The following is a 23,094-nucleotide window of genomic DNA, read 5'->3' as shown; positions in this document are numbered from 1 at the left end:
AATAGTTGATTCTTACATTAATTTATTTTTTTTTGGAGGAGGTTTAGCATACTGCATGTTGGAGCGTTTGAATGAAAGTTATTGGAAACTATGGAGCGTCGACATTGGCTATATCGGTGAAAATCGTCGAAGGATAGCCCCGGTGAAACCGAAAGCTTAGAAGGATCAATCAGGTTTTGTACTCTCATTTTGATGATTAAGCATTTTTAGTTCAACAATCAGGTCTCATTAAGATGTTGAACACTGTCGTTCATACAACGGGGAGCATAATTATGAAGGAGAAAAAATAATAACCATGCAAAATAATATATGGTTTGGAACTGTGGAACGTATATGGAAAAGTTTTCAGGTATCCGAGCTATTATGCTACAGGGTATGAGTAATGGTACTCTTGATATCACTCTTAACCAATGGGGGCATAAGGTATGTATATTTGTATACACATGCTTTTCTATATGTTATACATGTAAAATAAGAAAAAACTTATAATTAAGCGTTTGTACTAAACTTACCATATATTTAGGTTGGCATTGAAGGAGAATTCCTTCGTTTAGTTATGTTGATCTGTACAAGAGTGTTAGGGAAATTATGCAGCCTATTAGTAACTATAATGATGTGAATATATTAACGAAAGTTAGCACCAGGTTAAATAATGCGGTTACAAGCACAACTCTGAGATGCTTGATACAATGATGAGTCTTAATCTTGACGAGAACAATGGAGGTAGCTACTAAATATTGAAATAAAAAGTTATATGATTTCATTGAGTGTGATGTGTTTGAAACTGATGGATAGCTTTGTTTTAAAGGGAGAAAATAATACAACCAACCAGGTTCGCTTCTAATCATTCCCCATAAACTGACCTTACTATAAAAATAACAACTTTTCACATGTATATACCTAACACGTTTTGAGTAAAAGTGGAAGACCTTTTGTGTTAACATCTTTTGTGAAGAAAAGTTTTCAGTTGGTGGTGGTGAGTAAAGATTATACGTACTACGAAATCGTTAATTTAAATGTAATTTAGGAAATTCAAACACATTTTTCATTAAAAAATATTTTTTACCACATGAAAATAAAATATATATATTCAAATTATTTTTTTAGAACAACGATTTTTGTCAGTTTGCTGTGTGTCTATTGATGATGATCCAGATTTCCTTTATTTCACTTTTTGTTGTTAGCCACTGTACGCTACGACGATGCTACATACTCCGACGCGTGAACTATCTAAGGTTGCAAATTGGAGAACAATGACGCCTTTGGTGGTGTCGGTTTGGTCAAAGGATGGGCGGTGGTGTTGATATCGGTGGGAGCATCCGTCAACTCCAGCGACTATAGGGTTCCATGAAGGGCTTTGATGGTGTATAGATAACTGGTTTTTTATATGTAATATACCGAGTTTAAAAGATTTGCGATTTATAGATAACTGGTGAAACGGTCGGTAAAGAGAAAGTAGTGGCAGAATGCACGATAGAAAAGCTGAGATGGCTCGCCAAGCTGACGCCTTTATTGCTCTTTTGGGTATAGATTTTTTTACTGTTTCATAAAGATTCCAAGTCTTGAAATAATCTGATACGTGGTTGAAAGCCGGTGATTGTAATTGTTTAATTTGATGTTTTTACGCAAGTTTTAGTTTCGAATTGCCTACTCTTGATTAGATTTGTGTTCTACAGGTCTATGGGAGTTTAAGGAGCTTTTCGGGAGCTTTACGGGTCACCGGAGCGAAAACGGAACCATCGGGAAGCGACACGGGTCAAGCGGAAGCAAGAAATGCGATAAAGCAGAAAAATCAACATCCAGGCACCGTCGCCGACGCCCATTTGGGCCGTCGCCGACGGTCTTCATACATCACCGTCGCCAGAAAATGTCCGTAGACAGGAAGTTAGGCCGTAGGGCAAAAATAAACATGCAGGCACCGTCGCCGACGGGGCTTCAGGCCGTCGGCGACGGCTCTTCAATCTTTGGATCGCGAATTTTCTTGTTTTGGGGTTTGGAACGAGCAAAAGGGGGTTGTTGGCCATCAATTCGGGAGTTACAACATTTTTGGAGTTTGAAAAACATCTTTGGAGCCATTATTCAGGATCTCTTGACTACCAATTGATCTCCAATCCATACTCCATCCTTTCAACAACAAAAATCACGATCCGAATCAAAACCCTAGCTCATCACCATCACAATCATCCTTCCACATTCAATCCATCCATCACCACCAACCATTCCTAAACCCGAATCATTCCACCATCCACCCTCAAGCTCCAAGATGATTCAATTGAAGTCTTGTGCATCTGTTGATTGTACCGTTTACACCATGAGCGGCTAATTTCTTGGAGGTTTCACCCCGGTGTAGACTTTTGTAAGATTTAGGGTTTACTATGTTTTGTTGATTGTTTTGTGACAACTTGAATTGCGTTTGAATCTTAGACAATTGTCCTACGTTGGTATTGAATTTGCAAATTGTCGAGTGAATGATTAAATTTGACTTTGTGAAATGAATGCACGTATTTATGCTTTGTCTTTTGGTAGGATTTGTTAGTCCAAAGTAACGAAGTGTATCATGGTCCGTTGTTTACAACGTTGATAGCGATTGACACCTAAGCTTTGTGATTGCGACCCGTTAACGAACTAATTCAAGTAAAGCTAATTAAAATACATAGTAACCCTAGGTATTGCAATTGTTGAAACCGGGTGTGAGCCTTGTTTTCTTATTATTGTTTAAACAATCATTTTCACTTCTTGCAATTAGTAGTTAATTTTAGTTAATCGTTTTAGTAATTTCAACTCACATCTTTCAATCAAACCAAAATATTCAAAAAAAACAAGTTAGCAAGCTTCATAAAAGTGACAACTTTTCATAATTCAATCAAATCCGCACACAAACCACATACTCTTCGTGGTTCGACCCCTTGCTACCACTAGCTATTTGTTAAGGGTAATTAGGGTATATAAATATTATCTTTGACCGGAGCGCGACACTCCGATCAAATTTTGGCGCCGTTGCCGGGGAGTGCGTGCGCTTTGTGTTTGGATATTGTTTGAATTTGTGTGATTAACTGTTTAAATTGTTTTGCTTTCTTTTTGTCTTGTCTTTTTCCTTGTTACGCGGGGTGTGTTACTTGTGCAGGTTACAGGTAGTGCATGCGTACACGAAATTCCGGGAGGACTTCACCGCTAGTCTACGAACCGGAAATTGAAAGACTTGCAAGAAGAAACCTAGCAAGCCGGTTAGAAGCAACTCTCGCTTCTAATCAAACCAACCAAACACCACCACTTACACCGACCATTGAAACCGATTCAATGGCGAACCACAATTCCAACCAAGAATTTAACTCAAACCAAAACCTCCACCCAAATCAATTCCAAACCCGAGGAACCTTTTTCCCCGCTCAAGAGCTACCGGGTGGTAACACCAATGCAAGACCACCCACTCCACCTTTCCGAAACCAAAACACCAACAACACCCAACGAACACCTCAGCAACAACCTATTCACCGACAAGCATCGTTGCCTATTAACCTTGATGATCGGAATGTCAACTCCGATCGAAGAGGTAACCGTGATCACGGCAATCCCGTGAACGAAGACCCATTCTTCAACATTGACGATTTACGGAATGCAATTCCCGATGACGAACCGTATAGTGTTCCCGGTTATCAATCGCCGGAACACGTGAGTATTCATACGGAAAATTCGGACGATGGGGGTTATTATGATGATCGAGCCAATGATGATGAAGATTGGGGTTACTTGAATAGGGGAAACGTATATAATGCTCGAAGGTATGATGATGAGGAGTTTGGGTCTCAAAACGCCAATTACGTTGGGGAAGATGAATATGGTTACGGAGGTGGAAGAAATGAGGGTTATGGGAACAACCGTCAACCACAAAACAACAACCGACGAAACCGGAATGAAGGGTTTTACAACAATAACAATAACAACAACAATGTAAACCCTAACCGGATTCCTCGTTTTGTGGGAGGTGGTAACCCGAGAGATAATCGAAGAGAGGAGCGAAGGGATGAAAGACGGGATAATCGGAGACAAGTCGATCAAGAAGTCAACGGGCCACAACGTCGTCAACAACCTCCACGGGGAGTCAATGACCGTTTCCGACCGATAGTGACCGAAAACAATTCTCCAATAGTATGTGAAAGGAGGATGTTTGATTGTAAACCACATTACATCAACATCCTTCCTCATTTCAACGGAAGGTCTAACGATGAGCCGTACAACCACTTAACGGAGTTCTCATCCATTTGTGATACTATTGGAGGACACAACTTCGCATTGGAGGAAGTGAAGCTTCGCCTTTTTCAATTCTCATTGAAGGATAAGGCAAAGCAGTGGTTCTTTACACTTCCGCCTAATAGTATTCGAACTTGGGAACAAATGCAACAAGCATTTTTGGACGAGTACTATTCCATGGCCAAGACCGATGATGCTAGAGATGAAATTCGGTCATTTCGTCAACTTTCAAGTGAGCCTTTACATGAAGCCTTCACCCGATTCAAGGAACTAATGAGGAGATGCCCACATCACCAAATAGAAAAATGGGAATTGGTGAAATGTTTCGTACGGGGCTTAGATGATGCGACTTGGAATCGGCTTGAGACGACAAGCAATGGCACACTTTTGAGCAACCATGAGGATGACGATTGGGAATTTTTGGAGAGAATGAGCAAACGGTCCAAACAAAAAGAATCGGCCGATAGAGCGAAAAGGCATCCAGTTTCCCGGTCACTCCCCGATCTCGATTCTAAGGATCGGATTTCCTCTTTAGAAAGGGAGATAGCTCAATTGAAAAAGAAAAAAGAGGTGAACGCGGTTCAATTCGAAGTATGTGAGGAATGTGGTGATATTGGACATGCGACCGAGCAATGTTCAATGGGTTCGAGTGGTTACCCCGAAGAAGTCAATCAAGTGTATGGAGATAGGAAGCAATATGACATGAACTCCAACACTTACCATCCGGGTTTGAGAAATCACCCCAACTTTCGGTATGGTAATGCTTCAAATCAAATGAACCCGAATTTCCAAGCGGGTAATCAAGGGGGAAGCGGGTCATCATACCAAAACCGCCAAGGTGGTAACCAAGGAGGCTACCAACGAAATTACAATCAAGGGTACCAAGGTGGATACCAAAAGAATTACAACAACCAAGGCGGTAACGGAGGTGGGTCAAACAACCAAACCGGTGGCAATGACTTGAATACAAAGATGGATGTGATGCTCTCGATGATGCAAGAATCTAAGAAGGAAAATGAGATTCGAGACAAAGCACATGAGGCATTAGCAAAGCAAGTGGGCCAACTAGCGGAAGAAGTAGCCCAAATCAAGGGAGGCGCGGGAAAGCTTCCGAGTGACACCACCGTAAACCCTAAGCATCAAGGGTCGAATTCAAGGAACACACGTGAGGTACCAATTAATAAAGTTACTTTACGTAGTGGTAGAGTTGTTGATAATGGTGTCAAAACACCACCACCCCAATTTGTTGAAGGGGTGGTGGAAGATGCTAGTGATGATGAGCTTGAAGATGGCCAAACGGGTCAAAACAAAAACGATTTGAAAAAGAATAATGTTACCCCCGTTGTGGTCATCCCCGTCCCCAAGGCTAAGGAAACGGGTGTGGAGGTTAATACCGCCCCTTATCCCGAAGCATTGAAGGGACCGACGAAAAAGGTTGTAAACAAAAGAGGTCCACAACAAGAAGAGTTGTTGGAAATTTTCAAACAAGTAAAAATCAATTTACCTCTTTTGGATGCAATCAAACAAGTACCGTCTTATGCTAAGTATTTGAAAGATTTGTGTACCCAAAAACGCACTCACAAATTTCCAAAGAAATTAGATTTAACCGAAAATGTGAGTTCGATCCTTTCGGGTACACTTCCACCTAAGCTCCAAGATCCGGGTGCGCCTATCATTTCAATTCAAGTGGGCGATTTTAAAATCAACCGGGCACTTCTAGATCTTGGTGCTAGTGTAAGCATCCTACCGGGTAGTTTATATGACCAATATGAATTTGGTCCACTTCAATCGTCAAACACCACCGTGGTGTTAGCCGATTTGACACCTAAGCTACCCCGTGGAGTTGTTTCGGATGTGATAGTGAAAATCGAGGATTTTTACTATCCGGTGGACTTTCTTGTACTTGACTATGTGGCCAAGGACCCAACCAAGCAACCTACGGTGATTTTGGGTCGACCGTTCTTAGCGACTGCAAATGCTCAAATTGATTGCAGAACGGGGACGGTTGACATGACATTTGGAAACCGGAGGTTGAGGTTACATGTTTTTTCCGGACTTATGAACCCTCCAGTTGATGATGAATGCTTTATGGCAGACATTGTTGACACGTGCATACCTCTTTGCGACACAGTCGTTTATGGGGAAAACACAATGGAGGATTGTTATGTGTTTGACAGGTCACAGGTGGAGGTGGAACGAAGCATGGACGAGGAAGTGAGGAGTTTAGAGGTGCTTGCGGTTAGAGAAGGAAAACCGATATGGACGCATCAAGTCGAGAGCTTACCGGAGAGCATTGATACTAAATTGAAGCCGTCTTTAGTGGAGCCTCCGGAAGTTGAGTTGAAAGCATTGCCAAAGCATCTCAAATATGCTTATGTTGGAGAGGGCAATACTCTCCCGGTTATCATTGCATCCAACTTAACCGGAGAGCAAGAGAAAAAGTTGATGGAGGTGTTGGTCACCAATCGGGCGGCGATTGGATGGACCATCGCGGATTTAAAAGGTATTAGTCCCTCGGTGGTGATGCACAAAATCATCACGGAGGAGAATGTGACTCCCGTTAGAGATGCGCAAAGACGGTTAAATCCGAACATGAGGGAGGTCGTGAAGAAAGAGGTGTTGAAGTGGCTTGATGCGGGTATCATTTACCCGATCTCGGATAGCCAATGGGTAAGCCCAACACAAACGGTTCCCAAGAAAGCCGGCATACAAGTCGTCAAAAATGACGCAGGTGAAGAGGTAGCTACCCGGCCGGTAACCGGGTGGCGAATTTGTATTGATTATAGGAAGTTGAATACCGCAACTTCCAAAGATCATTTTCCTTTACCGTTTATTGATCAAATTGTTGAGAAATTATCGGGGCAAAAATTTTATTGCTTCCTAGATGGTTATTCCGGTTATAACCAAATTGCCATCCATCCGGAAGATCAAGCAAAGACTACTTTTACATGTCCTTACGGTACTTTCGCATTTAGGCGGATGCCGTTTGGATTATGTAATGCTCCCGCTACCTTTCAAAGGTGCATGATGAGTATCTTCTCCGATATGGTGGGAGAGTCTTTAGAAATCTTTATGGATGATTTCTCAATTTTTGGATCATCATTTGAGACTTGTTTGGACCAACTAGATAAAGTGCTAAAAAGATGTGTTGAAACTAGTTTGGTCCTAAGTTGGGAAAAGAGCCATTTTATGGTTCAAGAGGGAATTGTGTTGGGGCACGTAGTGTCAAGTCGTGGGATAGAGGTTGATCGTGCTAAGGTACAAGTCATATCTACTCTACCTTATCCCACGACCGTTAAAGGTGTTAGGTCATTTTTAGGTCATGCGGGATTTTATAGGAGGTTTATAAAAGGGTTTAGTGATATTACAAAACCTCTATGTAATCTTTTGTTAAAAGACCGAGACTTTAATTTTGACAAACAGTGTGAAAATGCCTTTAATGTGTTGAAACAGAAATTGGTTGAAGCCCCAATCTTGCAATCACCAAATTGGTCATTACCATTTGAAATTATGTGTGATGCAAGCGACTATGCGGTTGGGGCCGTGTTGGGTCAACGGGTAGACAAAAAGCCGGTTGCCATTTACTACGCAAGTAAGACTCTTTCGGATGCACAACTTAACTATACAACAACTGAGAAAGAGCTACTTACGGTAGTTTATGCATTAGATAAATTCCGGGCTTACATATGGGGTAGCAAAGTTATTATTTATTCTGACCACAGTGCTGTCAGGTACCTCATGGAGAAAAAGGATGCTAAGCCGCGGTTGATTCGATGGGTACTCTTATTACAAGAGTTTGATTTGGAGATTCGAGATAAGAAAGGGAGTGAGAATGTGGTCGCGGACCATTTGTCTCGGTTGAGTGTAGAGGATTCTTCCCGTGAAGAAATTAATGAGACTTTTCCAGATGAGCACATCTTAAAAATTGGCATCTTACCATGGTATGCTAACATTGTTAACTATTTGGTTACAGGTGACTTGCCGGCTCATTGGGATAGAAGGAAGAGGTTGCATTTCCTGTCTCAAATCAAGTACTACACGTTGGAAGAACCGGACTTATTCAAAATTTGTCCGGATCAAGTCGTTCGAAGATGCATACCCGACGAGGAGATTCCTAGCGTCTTGATGCACTTGCATTCATTTGCTTGTGGGGGCCATTTTAGTGGTCACAAAACAGGGCACAAAGTGCTAAATAGCGGCCTTTATTGGCCGACTATTTTTAAGGATGCTTTTCATTTCGCTAAAAACTGTGTTGAGTGTCAAAAGTTGGGGAGTATCTCTAAAAGGGATGAAATGCCCATGCAACTGATCCTTATTGTAGATATTTTTGATGTATGGGGGATCGATTTCATGGGCCCATTCCCTAATTCACATGGCAACTTATACATTTTGGTGGCGGTCGATTATGTATCCAAATGGGTCGAAGCGATTGCCACCAAAACGAATGACCATACCGTTGTTTGCAATTTTGTTCAAACGAATATAATTTCTCGATTTGGGGTTCCCCGGGTAATCATAAGTGATGGGGGATCTCATTTCAAAAATTTTAATTTTGGCAAACTCTTGAAACGGTATGGTGTTGACCATCGGATTGCTACTCCTTACCACCCACAAACAAGCGGTCAAGTTGAGGTTTCCAATAGGCAAATAAAAGAAATTTTGCAAAAGACTGTTCGACCCGACCGAAAGGATTGGTCAACAAAGTTGAATGATGCTTTATGGGCTTATAGAACGGCTCATAAAACACCTATTGGAACTACTCCTTATCGCTTAGTTTATGGGCGAAATTGCCATTTACCAGTTGAACTTGTGCATCGTGCTTGGTGGGCTATAAAAGAGGTTAACATGAAATATGACGATGCAGGAAAGGAGCGGAAGTTGAAGCTTTGTGAGTTGGAGGAGCTTAGGGAAGAAGCGTGCGAGTGTGCTTCAAAGTACAAGGACGACATGAAGAGAGCACATGACGCGAAGTTGAAGCCAAAAGAGTTTGAAGTGGGTCAAAAGGTTTGGCTCTACAATTCGAGGATTAAGTACTTCCCCGGGAAGCTCAAGAGCAAGTGGATGGGCCCGTATGTGATTACACGGGTCGGGAAACTTGGCGATGTCACAATCGAGGACCCGAAGGACGGGTCGAAGCAAACGGTTAACGGTCACCGCCTTAAACCATTCCTTGATGGTAATGAAGAGAAAAAGGATGCAAATGTGGAGTTGATATGCTTCTTGGGAAGCGTACCAACATATGAGGTGAAGTAAAAGGATCGGTAACACGTTTTGTAAAGTTATGTATATTTATTTAGTTGTTTACGTAATTGGATGTGAATCGTTTCCGGTTCATACTAACCTTTCTTGATTGTGTGAAGTTCGAGCATTCCAAACGGGTCGTGAAGATACAAGGTATGTTTTAGACTTGATTTGGTGCATTGGGGACAATACACGAATTTTTGGGGGGTGGAAGGATCGTTAACGGTTATTTTGTTTAAAATTTTAAACTTATAAAAAGTCACAAAAAGATTTTTATCAATTTTTAGGAATTTCTAGTGTACATAGCCTTTTTAATAAAAGTAAATAAAATTCTCTAAAAAAAAAAAAAAATGAAAAAGTAGGTACCGTCGCCGACGGTGATACTGGTCGTCGCCCACGGTTCCTCTAAGTTATCCGTCGCCCAAATTCCACCGTAGACAGGAAGATAAGCCGTCGGCTCAGGGTCTAATTTGAGAGACCGTCGCCGACGGGCTTACCCAACGTCGCCGACGGTGTGCCAATTTCCATCCGACGCTGGTTCGTTCTTTGGGGTTACTAGTCGGATCCAAACTCATAAATGGTATTTGAACTCGACCCGGGACGATTTTTTACCACACATTTGACCCAAAAATAACCTAAATCACCCCCAAGTCAGACCCACATCATTCATCTCCCATTCTTTTACCTCTAGCTTCATCTTCTTCCCCAAATCTCCTCTAAAACCCTAAATCTTCTTTTCTTCATAACTCTCTCAAATCTCCACCAAATCGTTTGATTCTTGAGTCCATCTTGAGTGATTTTCGACGTAGAACAAAACTCCCATAACCAATTCCACCAATTCTTGCTTGATTGTAAGATTTCTGGACGTGTGTGTTAGGGTTCTTGAAGAGTGTTCATCCAAGTTCTTGTCTTTACACTTTTCTTTGGTTATTCTTGTCAATCTTCACTAAAGGTATGAACTTTCACTCTATTTATGCATGATTTTCATATATTGCTGTGATTTCTTCCGAAATTTTAGACTTATTGTTTAAGAGTAGGTTGTTTATCACAATGTAGGATGTTTAAGCATAAATTCAAGGGTGTTTATTTGATTTGGGTGGGATTTGAGCATGCTTCGCTTTAGTGATGTGATTACACTAAGATTTTGGCATGATTGAACATAATAGTGATGTTGAACATTGTTAAACCATGATTCTCTATTGAAAAAAAAAATCTTAGGAATAACCGTGTTAGTCAATATGGATGATAAAATGAGCGACTTTGAGAGTTTAAAAAGGCGATTTTACATCTCAAATTGGATTAAAGTTCAACATCACATATCATGTTCAAAGTTTGAGATTGTTGAAGGTTAGAATATACTAATTGTTGTTATCTTTGTCTTATGATTGTAGCCATGTTACGTGGGAGCAAGAAGGCAAAAACTTCTGGTCAAGGGTCATCTTCAGGAGCCGGTTCAGGCTCTGGGGTTTACCAAAGGAAATGGGAACAACTTAGTAATGTAGAAGAAGGCGATGGTCAACTTGAAAGACAAGATTGGGCTTGGGAAGAGGCGAAGAATAGTGGGTCGGCTTCGAAATGGAAGGAAGAGAAAACAAAGGCTCTTTCTAGATACAAGAACAAGAAGCTGGAAGCCAAGATGTGGAAGATGAAAATGGTTACGGGCATTTCGAAACCCGTACCTGACAGGGCGGTTTGTGAACGTACGGTGGATATCGAAGAGTTTAGGAAGATTGGGATAGTGCAGAGGTTCGAGAAACTCGGTTGGGAGCGAGTGATTGATTGGTGTGATGACATTACCAATCGGGTATACTTGGCGGCAGTTTGTGAGTGGCTATCCACTCTTCGTTTTGAACATTCCGATAGACCAGCCCATATGTGGAAGTTGATTGGAAACATTGGGAAAAATCAAATGGTGATGTCCTTCGAGCATATGAATGCTATAGCGAGGTTTGACTCGCTTGGGGTCGATGCATACGATTATTATGGGTATGATCAGTTTTTGGATAACAAGAGGAATGATGCTGACCCAGTGACTCTCTTGGAGGATACATTACCCGGCTCTGGGGGTTCAGGTAATGCAAGGGCAGATTTGTCTCTGATGGGAAAAATATTGCAAGGTATCTCGTTGGAGAACATCATGGTACGGTTTGGAGACCGTGGGACGGTGAAGGCACCCGACTGTCGGGTGGTGCGTGCATTATTATATGGGACGCCCAAGCTCTCGTGGCGTCAAATTGTCATGATTAACACATGGGATACACGGGAATCATTTAAACGCAAAATGATTCCTTACCCAAGATTGATCAGCGCCATGATTCTCCAACAAAACGCATTACCTCAAGACTCACTATGGGTATCCAAACCCATTGATCAATTCAACTTTGCCTCTATGAGGCGACATTGGAATATAACCGTGAAATCCTTTGGGCATTTGCACACGGTTGAAGATGACCAAGGGGATAGCTATCGGTTCAACGACGAGGAGGTTGATGAAGAAGGTGAGGAAGAAGGGGGCGATGAGGAGATGCCCGATGTTGAGGAGGACATTGATCCTTCCGGTCCACGGGGACCGAGGCGTAGGTACCGAAAAAAGCATAGGGAAATCTCTGCCAATGTGGCAGATTTTGTGAATCAAAGACAAACACCGTCATATCGGTTGTGGAACCGTGCGGATCAAGGGATCTACGACAATGTGTCGGCATGTATTGGTGAAGCAAGAGAGTACCATGCTAGTCGGAAAGAATGGGAAGAGGCGCAAGGGGCGTACTCTCAACAACAATGGGGTTTTCAATCATCTTTCCGCGAGAGGGTGGAAAAACAGTTGGAGGAACAGCAACTGCAACATGCGTTACAACAATCTCAAATGGAACGCATGATACAGTTGCAAGAAGAGGAAAGGGCCCACAGACAAGCGTGGGAGGAAGAGGATGCTAGACGCCGGAATGCACAGGCAGAGTTGGACCAACGCCGATGGGGGGCGTTGGCTTTCTCCAATCAGATGGCAATCAACAATTTCAAGGTACTCCATGACCAAGAACGCCATCAACGAGATTATCAAGCCGGGCTTCCATATGCTGAACATTCGGGGTGGACTGATTACCCCAACCTTCCTCATCCGCGAGGGCCAGCCGATCCAATCCCTCACTGGCCCGAAGCAGTTGGCTCGAGTTTTGTTCCCATGCCATACCAACCGCCACCCCAACAAGAGTCAAGCCCGTTGGATAACTATAGGGATATGCTTGAGGCCCTTACTGGTTATCCGTACCAGCCGAACCCGCCCGTGAACCCCAATGAGAGATATCAGCGGTAGAGGCAAGGTACGTTTTTTGTTGTTGTTGTTGTATATTTTTAGTTTAGTTTCATTTTTTTTTTGATTATTTAAATTATTGCCTAGTTAAATGAACTTTGTGGGTGTGTTCCCTATATAACCCTCACGAGACCGACTCGTCCTCCCGAGCTATCGGGAGGTTTAAAGGGCTTGTTGCATACGCTAAATGCAACCGTGATTCCTACGAAAGTGAGTTAGGATTGTTATTGTTGTAAATTATTTTTCCACATAAAGTTAAAGGTACAATAATGTATGGCTTGGTGATAATTTCATAAAAGTGGTAGAACTAGGTAACTAACAAGTTTTGATGGTTGTGAGAAGCATGCTTCTACACGAGGGTTAAGATTTGTAGGTACGCTATGTTCGTGAGACGACCGCTTGATTGAAAAGATGAAGAGCACACGAGGAACTAATGAAAAACCAGGTGCATACGTTTCTTTTTACCTTTGATTTTTTTTAGTTAGCAAATAAGTGGATTGTATTTTGTATTCTATTTTCCGGGGTATAATTTTGGGGAGGATAGCCGTGTCACATCCCTTGTGCTTTACAAACTCTAGTTCTTACATATTGAGGACAATATGTACCTCAAGTGTGGGGATGGGGGAGTAGTAAAAATTTTCGATTTTGACCCGTTCATTTAAATTCTACACATTGAGGACAATGTTTACCTCAAGTGTGGGGATGGGGGAAAATTTCAAAAATTTTTTCAAAAATGTCTTGTTTTCAAAGCAATCTCAAAAGCACAAGTAACCAAGTCAACGAGGGATGTCACAAACCAATTGGTCTTTTGTCATGGTCAAGTTCAAATTAATAAGCATATCGGGTATTTAGTGGGTGGTTATTTGAGAATAATTCGCTTAAGGAACTAGCAATGTATGCATATCACATATCATACCCTTATACGTGAGGTTTGAGCCTTTCTACATCATAGATTCACATTTACATGTTTCTTTGTTGAGTGGGCCATTAGTCGCGTATTGTAGAACTTGCAACTTTTGATACATTCGAGACTATAGACCGAATACAAGCACGAGAATGATTAAGGCATTAGGTAAACCTTTTTCTTTTACACCATTTGCTTACCTTTACCCAAATAAATCCCCTAGTCGCCTACTTTGAGCCTAAACCTTTCATTTGACCACCCTATAGCCCATAACCATAAGCCTTTTTCTTTTTAAACCCGTGTGATGAAAATTCGATTTTAGGATTATTTGTTTGTATAGTTGTGGTTTATTTGTTGCGAAAAAAAAAAAAAAAAAAAAAAAAAAAACACTCAGAAAATGTTGCGAAAAAGAATGAAAAAGCAGTGAGAAAAATACAAAAAGATGTGCTAGTAGTTTATTGAATAAAAGGCGAAAGTTTTTGCCCTTTGTGGATGTTTATGGTGTGCTTTTGTTAGGATAGTCTTTTGTAATAAAATTCGAATTTTTCATCACCATAGCCACTTAAAAATATCCTATTCCTACCCTTCGCCTAGCCCCGTTACAACCCCTCAAAGACCTTTTGACTTGTGCTTAGTATTTGTGTTCGATAGTGGAAAATGATTGAGTTGCAAGCCTATGCGGGTACGTGTTCTATTTGGTTTTGAGCGATTAACTGTTGAAAAGCTAACGCATTACACATATTAGCAAACTTTAAGCCGAGTGGAGAGCACATTGTGAGGGATATGCATGATTTGTTAGTTTTACGGGCGGGTTAATCTTGGGTAACCATTTGTGTATCTAAAATACATCACCGTTAAATACTTTGAATATTGTGAAGAGTTTGAACTTTTGTATGACATTAGACCTTAACCTTGGTCTCGGGAATGGGATGTATGTTCGTTGTTTGACACACGTGAAAGTGAAAAACAGATTTGCTTGAGGGCAAGCAAAAGACAAGTGTGGGGATGTGATACGTGGTTGAAAGCCGGTGATTGTAATTGTTTAATTTGATGTTTTTACGCAAGTTTTAGTTTCGAATTGCCTACTCTTGATTAGATTTGTGTTCTACAGGTCTATGGGAGTTTAAGGAGCTTTTCGGGAGCTTTACGGGTCACCGGAGCGAAAACGGAACCATCGGGAAGCGACACGGGTCAAGCGGAAGCAAGAAATGCGATAAAGCAGAAAAATCAACATCCAGGCACCGTCGCCGACGCCCATTTGGGCCGTCGCCGACGGTCTTCATACATCACCGTCGCCAGAAAATGTCCGTAGACAGGAAGTTAGGCCGTAGGGCAAAAATAAACATGCAGGCACCGTCGCCGACGGGGCTTCAGGCCGTCGGCGACGGCTCTTCAATCTTTGGATCGCGAATTTTCTTGTTTTGGGGTTTGGAACGAGCAAAAGGGGGTTGTTGGCCATCAATTCGGGAGTTACAACATTTTTGGAGTTTGAAAAACATCTTTGGAGCCATTATTCAGGATCTCTTGACTACCAATTGATCTCCAATCCATACTCCATCCTTTCAACAACAAAAATCACGATCCGAATCAAAACCCTAGCTCATCACCATCACAATCATCCTTCCACATTCAATCCATCCATCACCACCAACCATTCCTAAACCCGAATCATTCCACCATCCACCCTCAAGCTCCAAGATGATTCAATTGAAGTCTTGTGCATCTGTTGATTGTACCGTTTACACCATGAGCGGCTAATTTCTTGGAGGTTTCACCCCGGTGTAGACTTTTGTAAGATTTAGGGTTTACTATGTTTTGTTGATTGTTTTGTGACAACTTGAATTGCGTTTGAATCTTAGACAATTGTCCTACGTTGGTATTGAATTTGCAAATTGTCGAGTGAATGATTAAATTTGACTTTGTGAAATGAATGCACGTATTTATGCTTTGTCTTTTGGTAGGATTTGTTAGTCCAAAGTAACGAAGTGTATCATGGTCCGTTGTTTACAACGTTGATAGCGATTGACACCTAAGCTTTGTGATTGCGACCCGTTAACGAACTAATTCAAGTAAAGCTAATTAAAATACATAGTAACCCTAGGTCTTGCAATTGTTGAAACCGGGTGTGAGCCTTGTTTTCTTATTATTGTTTAAACAATCATTTTCACTTCTTGCAATTAGTAGTTAATTTTAGTTAATCGTTTTAGTAATTTCAACTCACATCTTTCAATCAAACCAAAATATTCAAAAAAAACAAGTTAGCAAGCTTCATAAAAGTGACAACTTTTCATAATTCAATCAAATCCGCACACAAACCACATACTCTTCGTGGTTCGACCCCTTGCTACCACTAGCTATTTGTTAAGGGTAATTAGGGTATATAAATATTATCTTTGACCGGAGCGCGACACTCCGATCATAATCTTAAAAATTTATTATATTCCGTTGGTGAACTTTCTCAGGTGGTTATGACACTCTTGAAGAACTGCTGGAAGTCATCACATGAGCTAAGCTAAAAATTCCATCATAAACCTGTAAGAAAATTAACACCTACAAGTTGTACATTATGCATAGAACATAGTACTCCAATGATATTAGATTGTTAGTTGATAATTCAAGTAATAAACACCGAAAGAATTAAAAAGCGCATCTTTTTGGTCAAATGTTGGGAAGTATAACTATGGAAGAATCACGTGCATGTGGGTCGATGGTTTAGAAGATTTCTTGCATCATCATACCTTTTTGTTGAGGGGACAGTTAAATAACGATGTCTTTTTGTGGGGATAGCTAAATAATGAGCATAAGATGATTCACGTACACATTGGATTTTTTAGGTAAATCTTATTCAACTTTCCAGGTGTTATAGTTTTGAGTATTAGATTAAATGATCTGATTAGGGTTTTGGATATTGATTTAGTCTTTAAATTGAAGAAGAGTGTATTATTGTTTATGATCTCTTATTTTCGATGATTTCAATAAGTAATGTTGCTTGGAATTGAGGTCTTATAGTTTCTATTGTACGTTTATCGTTTTGGATTTGGTAGCGATTGCAGAATAACAGGTAATTTTTATATTCAGTCGAGCACTATAAGTGTTTGATCAGATGCCTCAATGATACACTCAAGCTTATGATCCAATAATTAAGGTGAAATCCTTCCACTAAGTACATCATTAATTCGTTCATCTTTATTAGGTTATATGTTTTATTTCATGTTGTTAGGATTGATATAGATGGTGTCAACAGAAAAGGCATCAAAATTGGGATGTAATTAGCTAAAAAATGACCAGTATTTGTCTTTGTTTTTGTTGTATACATGTACATATTACTAATATGCGTTTTAAGTACTCAGAAAAGGGTAAACTTCAATATTCGTTAGTAAATTCATAGAGGTGTTGGTCAATGAGGAAAAACTTTAAGGTAAGATTGGCAATTTGCAATCTGTTAGCTAGATTGTTAGCTAGATAAGTTCTAGATAAGTTGGTTTTTAGTAGGCCTATCAATAGAAAGAAAAGAGATAAGAAGTATGTTTTTGTGTTGCACATATTGAGACATGGGCTTGGCAAATGTATGCACTAGATTAATGCAAAAATCAAACAGTGATAAAAAGTAGTACTTCACAAAATACACGTGATAAAAAAGACACGCCATGTTAAGGTACTGCAGTGTGGTGCAAGATTCTGGGATGTGAAAGCTATCTTTAGGGGTAATTATGTTATATTACTGTTGTCACTCTGCTCTTATATATTATATATTTCACTTAATATTTTAATTTCATTGAATTTTTATTAGCTAATAACACCGAAGAAAAGAGGGAATCTGCCTTAAAGGAAGAGTGGAGAGACGACGATGCATTGATTTATAATAATACAGTGCAGATATGGGATTGCGAAGGTTAGAAGTGGGCGACCATAGCGGCAACTATTGACAACTATGGTAATCATGTTACATTAATTTGATATTTAATTTAAAATCTTGAACAGGTTATGGCCCCGAATAATTACATCGAGTTCATTAACGATCTTACATCATTCGTCAACAACAAGTTTATCTCAATGGACCGTATTGATGATGCAGTGACCAGAATCTTACGCGTCAAATTTACCATGGGCCTGTTTGAGAACCCTCTTGCCGATTACAGTATGGTTAACGAGGTTGGAAGCCAGGTCAGTTAATTATTTTGCATTTTTGTTCCAACTTCCAAAACATGTATGTATATAAGTGGTTCCTTATTTCTATTAAATTCTTTTGCTTTACGCGTTTGAGAAATATAGGCACACAGAGAAATAGCAAGGGAGGCAGTGAGGAAATCATTGGTGTTGCTTAAATCATGTTTGTTAGCTGTTTTATAGAAGACTAGGAGTTCATATTTTATGTTATTCGTAAGCCAATATTGAAATCCAATGTAATGTGATTGTGCATATCAAAATATATCGTGTTTGTGTGTTTCAAAAGTTGGTGACGGTGGTGGTGTTAAAGCCTTGGAAAATTCATGATAGTTTTTTTAGTTTTTGGTACATGTTAAGTGTTATAATAAAGAACGGACATAACATTAATAAAGTTCTAATAATCTATTATAATAAATAAAAGTTGTTTTTTTTTTTTTTTTTTGTCGTGGGTCATTCAGTAAAGCAACTTTCTGCCTCCGGTTATTGCCCAAAGTTTCTGACCCCTACTCGCAACCCTAATGACTACAACTTTCAATTCAAAACAATTATAAAACAATTTTCTGACATAGTTCGATTAATACAAAGTAAATTTTCCTACCCGCGAAGTTCGCGGGTGATAACCTAGTATAATAATAAATGAGATTAGTGAAAAACTATTTAATGTTTTACAATTGTACCCTTTGTTCTTTTTCTTCTTAAATAAACCTCCATATATATATATATATACACACACTAGTCGTTTACCCGCGCGATGCGGCGGGAAACATATCACTTAGGTTTAGGTTGGTGAGTCTAGGGCTATGTACGGGGCGATTCGGTTTTGAGCCGTAACCAAAACCAAATTCGCAATGCAACGGAAAACACAACACTTGTTAGTAATTCTAAGGGTCAAACTTCGCAATACGGTACTCGTTTTTTGTTAGTTTATTGATCATCTCTTGATACTCGTTTCAACCCACCAACCCGCCAACCCGACACGATTAAAGTTTAATCATTTTTTACAATGTATTTTCAGTGCTTTCACTTTTACCATTTGATGTAATCAACTTACATTTTGGTATGTCTATGATTATAAAATAGATTACACAAATATAGTACTATGGGAGTTAGGACGGGGTTAGGTTAACCAACTTTTTTTATATATGCATATTATGTATAGATTACATCTATTTTTTTTAATAGATTACACCAATTTTACCCTTCAAACATGCATATTATATATAGATTACAAACACAGTCCTTTTATTCGAGTTAGGACGGGGTTGGGTTAACCAAATCTTTTTTTAATGAAAAATATATTGGGCGTCGAGTTAATCGGGTAGAACCAAGTTAATAATTAAATGTCTGCTTTCCAGATAGAAGTAAAAAAAAAAAGGTGGGAAATATTTAAAAAAAATTATACCAAATATAATTACCGTGTGGTGCATTTATTTTAGAAGTCCAAATTATCTTATTATAAAATCAAAATTCAGTTGATCATAAATAAACTCATGTCCAGTTCATTAATTATAACATAACTTTCATTTTCTAATTTCTTATTAGTATAATTATAACATAACCCAGTCAATATCCATTTGCTAGCATGGTACCGTTCCATATCTAAGGTCCTAAATCTAATCATCATCCAGCAGCAATCAAATGACCCATATCAACAAGAAGCACCAATGCCCCAAACCCAAAACAGATACGTAATTTTAAATAATTTATTGGCGCACTTATACATTCCCATGATCTCGTAACAGACTCGTGTCGACCCAGTTGACCAGACTCAAATGTTGACCAGACACTGTTGACATAGTTGACCAGTTTGACTGCGACCCGAAATTTTTTATGAAACTTCCATAACAGCTACTGATCATCATCGTTTAACTCTCGAACTAACACCAACGCCCATTCATATTAAAATAGGCCGATGCTTTTTGTATTCACTTTCAATGGGGAATGCAAACCGGTTAAAAATACGAAAAAACAACTATAAAACATGTGTAAAGTAACAATCCATATGAAAACCAAACTGATCCATGTTATAAAATATTTCTTAGAACACACCTGAACATGCTCTCGCGTCCCGTAAAACCTTCGGGCCAAATATGATATAATTAGGTAATGGGACTTTATGTCACCTGTTATGATTGCTTAGAAATATTAAAATCATGCAATATTGGTACAACTAATGAAAACTTCACATTTTTAATAAGGTTTAAAAGGATTTGATATAATTGCATACCTTAGTATCTCTGCACTAATTTCTCAAAAATGAAGCAGATTTAGCCTTTTTTCCGGTTCAGTTGTTTCCACTGTCCTGGGCCTAGGTTGATTTTCCTCATCTTCAAAGATCTTAAATCAGATACAAGCAATTAGAATTATAAAATCTCAATGTAACCACAAAATTAATAATCAATTAACAAATACATGCCTTATGTATATACACAGAGCAGAATAACTCACAGGAATCGCAAATCCTTTGCAGTAAACTAAACCATGGGGCTAATTGTACCCAATAGATAGTGTGGAACTCCTACTAATACATAAAACGAATAACAATTCATTAATACAAAACAACTTACATTAAATGATATAATATCACAACAATCAAACCATTCTGATCATGAATCAGAACTATATTAGTGAAAACATTCAATCCTTCATACACATATAAACCTGATCCAAAGTTCACTATTCATATAATAAATTACCAGTTACTTTCAACCATAGAATAGTTAAATCCTTTCTAAACCTAACCACAAAATCTTTTATGCATGTCTTCTCAACAACTACTTAAGTTCCTTTCATCAATCTATCTCACTTTCACAGGAAAAAATCACCATTACACAACTAAACCAGTAACCCTAGTTTGGACTTATCCAACTAAAAAACATTTTTAATGAACTCCCTAACAATCACAGACAAAATATCCAAACAATAGATATTTCAAGAACAATTCAAGCTCAAATTCTATCATATTTCTATTAATTAGCAGATTTACTGTTGTTAGAAGCCAGAGTATATCAGCCCTTATTAATCTTTCACAAGTGTATGGCGCAAGTGGGACGGTCAAGTACATCCATGTCTGCATCCGAAAAGCAAGATTTAGTCTAAAGAAGCACGGTTTTAATGAAGTGACAGAACATTAACGAACTAACTGTTTTCTTGTACCAATCTTTGATAAGGTAAAATTATGATACTGTGAACTATAAGCATAAACAAAAAAAATTGTATTTAAAAGGACCAAACCCCGTGGCGTTATAAGGATTTTAAAAGACAATTGTATTTGCGAGGGCTGTTATAAACAAAACAATTGTATTAAATGACCCATAGTAGATTTTACCCATAAAGTCAAGTGTAAAAAAGAATACTAATTACATCCAGTTACAGTTAATGCACATCAATAGATATAAATCTAATCACATGACAAATGTAAATCAAAATTACGGCTTAAAATAAGAAATTTATACCTAGTGGTGCCATTATAAGGATTCTTACTGCTAACGATGGCATAATCACTGGAAGCCCTAGTGAACAAACTACGGTCACCAAGATGATGCTCAAAGTTGCAAACAGCTCCTTCTGCACCCAGCTATTTCTCTCGGCTTCAATTAACGATTCATTACCAAGTGATAAATATGATTCTCTGCTAGGAAACATTTGGTTTAAGTAAAAAAATAAAGTGAGAAAACAAAAAAAAGAGTCACCTTTCTATACGAGCCAAAAATAAAAACACCTGCTGGTTTGTGGGATCCTCAAAAAACAAAAACACTCTTTTGCCAGCATAAAAACCATTACAAGCGACATTAAGCAGGTCGTGACCAACATAACCGTAATAACCGCCAAACCAGTACAAAAGTCAGACTAACATCAAAACAAAGACAGGGAGGGTCAGGTAATGGGTCACGGGTCAAGTACCTGTTGCATTGCTTATATGTTTGGTGTCACGAAAACCGAAGATGATAGCTTGGCTTCCGACAACCGCAGCAAGTATCGCGATTCCAAGAACCGACCATCTTAACTTTTCTGTTTTCAATAACAGACACATAGTTAGCTTAACTTCACATGAAACTCAGAATAAAACGTTGCACATTGTTGTTCATGAGATCCTCATTTCCAAATTTTATAAATTATGTGAAGCAAAAAAGGCTTATAAATGTCTATGAACTGTAAAATGGAGAGCAAATTTACAAAACAGAGTAGAATAATGAATCAAACATTCAAACTTGATATGTGCATATGGTCTCGCCTTCATTTCCTCCCAAAAGTTGTACTCCACCACAAGATTGAGATGGTCAACAAGGTTGTGATAGTATTTTATGATTGACCAAATTGAAACATTAGTAAATGAACAAATTATATAAACTTCACTTCATCTAAACAAAAAACACACTATCAGCCGCCCAAAAAAACCAAACTTAATTCTCAACTCAGCAGACTATATAAAAGATTATCGAATATTAGAGGCCGAATTCATTAACATTTTCACAAAGAATGATTTCTAATATACAAACAAGAACAAAATTAAATGTAAAATGGATCTTACCCTTGGAAAAAACAGGGGAATGGCCACTCAATTGCTCCAAAACCTAAGAACAAACAATTAATCAAAAGAATAACAACAATTAGTCGTTATTCGTAACAATCACACCTAATTACATTACAAATAAACATAACACAATCAGAGAGTGAAAGAATAGACCTTGAGAAGACATTTTAAAAGGCCGAATCTCACCAGACAGGGGTTGTTTGTGGACGTATTGTCTTGGTATTCTTCATCATCGGAGTCAATTGCTTGTTGTTGCTATGAAAGTATGAACAAACAGATTCGTTCAACACTGATAAATGTATATCAACACAGAATTAGAAGAATACCTTATGTCGTCGTCGCCTGAGGTTCTAGCGGAACCCTAATTTTTCACATTTCCTCCGCCGTTAAGTTCAAATCACCAATTTACACATCAAACACCACAAGCAGCCGCTGCCAGAGTCATGATGGTGGCGGTTCTTACAAAAACCCTAATCGTTGGCATGTGCTTGAGTCGCCACAGAGAGAGAGAGAGAGAGAGAGAGAAGGTTGATGAAAAGATCTGGTGAGATGTGAGTTGTGAGAGAGATGGGAGAGAAGGAAGGGGAAAGGTGGATCCGTGTGAAAACAAAATCATCCGTCAGATCACGATCCGTGTGAAGAATTGAAAGAAAATGGACGGCTGATGATGGATCCGGGTGAAGGGTAAAAGTT

General features: G+C 39.1%; 2 long non-coding RNA genes across 21 annotated transcripts in view; one reads left to right on the top strand and one right to left on the bottom strand.

Annotated features, from left to right (window-relative positions):
• The window catches only part of LOC118491130, a 26,104-nt gene extending 5,722 nt beyond the window's left edge, over nucleotides 1-20,382 (top strand). For 11 of the 15 annotated variants that reach the window (XR_004890489.1, XR_004890488.1, XR_004890495.1 and 8 more), the window contains 3 exons: nucleotides 48-1,363; nucleotides 1,426-1,524; nucleotides 1,677-2,396. This is a non-coding gene — a long non-coding RNA (uncharacterized LOC118491130). Of the gene's footprint in view, nucleotides 1-38; nucleotides 1,364-1,425; nucleotides 1,525-1,676; nucleotides 2,397-4,043; nucleotides 4,048-16,162; nucleotides 16,235-17,490; nucleotides 17,598-20,371 lie in introns of those variants that run through there. The other 4 variants (XR_004890493.1, XR_004890490.1, XR_004890496.1 and 1 more) reach the window with 4 other exon arrangements.
• On the bottom strand, nucleotides 19,432-23,094 carry LOC110937267. Of its 6 annotated transcripts, none has more exons than XR_004890482.1 (10): nucleotides 22,728-23,094; nucleotides 22,555-22,656; nucleotides 22,399-22,441; nucleotides 21,771-21,878; nucleotides 21,560-21,625; nucleotides 21,323-21,444; nucleotides 20,854-20,937; nucleotides 20,316-20,385; nucleotides 20,095-20,204; nucleotides 19,432-19,990 (listed from the first exon to the last, which is right to left on the bottom strand). It is a non-coding gene; the product is annotated as an uncharacterized LOC110937267 (long non-coding RNA). The 6 variants fall into 6 exon arrangements; XR_004890478.1 differs by having other exon boundaries at nucleotides 21,323-21,457; nucleotides 22,728-23,091; XR_004890481.1 differs by lacking the exon at nucleotides 20,854-20,937 and having other exon boundaries at nucleotides 22,728-23,091.

This window comes from Helianthus annuus, chromosome 4, assembly GCF_002127325.2.
Source record: "Helianthus annuus cultivar XRQ/B chromosome 4, HanXRQr2.0-SUNRISE, whole genome shotgun sequence".
Lineage (NCBI taxonomy): Eukaryota > Viridiplantae > Streptophyta > Magnoliopsida > Asterales > Asteraceae > Helianthus > Helianthus annuus.
The sequence above is the reverse complement of the archived record's forward strand: the minus strand, read 5'-3'. Positions and strand labels throughout refer to the sequence as shown.